Source organism: Microcebus murinus, chromosome 22 (assembly GCF_040939455.1).
Source record: "Microcebus murinus isolate Inina chromosome 22, M.murinus_Inina_mat1.0, whole genome shotgun sequence".
Classification (NCBI taxonomy): domain Eukaryota; kingdom Metazoa; phylum Chordata; class Mammalia; order Primates; family Cheirogaleidae; genus Microcebus; species Microcebus murinus.
In genome coordinates, this window is record NC_134125.1 from 27421311 (window position 1) to 27422612 (window position 1302).

The 1302-nt window shown below is 64.9% G+C and overlaps 1 non-coding gene across 1 annotated transcript; it reads left to right on the plus strand.

The window, feature by feature from the left end:
* Positions 1-637: 637 nt before the first annotated feature.
* On the plus strand, positions 638-756 carry LOC142863573 (5S ribosomal RNA). The gene has a single exon (XR_012914343.1). It is a non-coding gene; the product is annotated as a 5S ribosomal RNA (ribosomal RNA).
* The last annotated feature ends 546 nt before the right edge of the window (positions 757-1302 follow it).

Sequence of the window (1302 nt, forward strand, 5' to 3'; positions counted from 1 at the left end):
GCCGGCAGTTCTCCACGGGCTTGGGCGTTTTCCAGAGGTAGGAGATGGAGGGGACTGATTTCTTCAGCGCCCCCCAAACCAGGCCACCCCACCCCACCCATGGGACACATCCCCAGAGAGAGACGCCCCATACACTGGCTGTGCCCCAGCCCTGGCCCGGGGGAATAGGCGGCAGCCCACCCACAGGGCGAGGGGGGGGGCGCAGCTGAAAGGGGTTGTGGGGGAGGGCGGCCCCTGGCTGGGGTCAAAGGGCGAGCGTCCCGCGCGTGCGCAGTCAGCGGCAGGCAGCGACGCGCTGGGGGTGGGCAGCGGGTAGGTGAAGGAGGCCGGGCGAGGAGACGAGGGGGGCTGGGAGGGCTCCACCTTGGCGAGTCCAGCCGTGGAGGCGCATCTTGTGTGAGTGTGAGTGAGTGTGAGTGTGTGTGTGTGTGTATAGAGAGACAGCCCCCCGCCCCGCCCCGCCCCGCCCCGCCCCGCCCCGCCCCGCCCATCACCCCCGTCCCTGGGAGCCCGCGGGACCCGGCCGGCGAACTCAACCGGCCCGGCCCGGCGCGGGGCCTGGGGCGGGAGGCGGCGGCGGGGAAGCCCAGAGAGGCTCGGCTTCTTGAGCGGGGCAGGGGCGCCCTCCGCCGCCGCCGTCTAGGGCCACACCACCCTGAACGCCCCCGATCTCGTCTGGTCTCGGAAGCTAAGCGGGGTCGGGCCTGGTTAGTACTTGGATGGGAGACCGCCTGGGAATACCGGGTGCCACAGGCTGCTGCTTTTTTTTTTTTTTTTTTTTTTTTTGCCTCTTGTTCTGTCCCCTTTCTGGGAGCGCGGCGGCGGCCCGGGGTGGGGGTCACCCCCACCCTCAGCGCCCGCCCGCGGTGCCTGGCGCCCCAGCCCGCACCGTGGGGCCTCCTCTTGTCCCAAGCCGCGACACCGCCGCCACGCGGCAGCATGCGTGGCATCTGGACTGTCAGGTCTCAGACCAAAGGTCTGCTCTGTGGGAACCGACACGCTGGAGGAAACCTTGAGAGTCTGAGAGGGGAGGGAGTTCCAGAAGAAGGCCAGGATGTCATTTTGAGGGAGTATGTGACCAGAACTCGTCCCGTTGCTTTTGGGGTTCTATGGGCTACACGCAGGAATCTTTGGTGGTGGCACCTGATGTTGGGGGATCCGGAGTCACACCCAGACCTGCTCCACAGGCCTCCTTTTACTTTTCTCTTCGGATTCATGATTTTTAAAAAGTGTCTCTTACCTCTATGATTGCATTTTCTTTTCTCTCTCTTTTCAAGCAGATGATGGGAGTACAAGTATTCA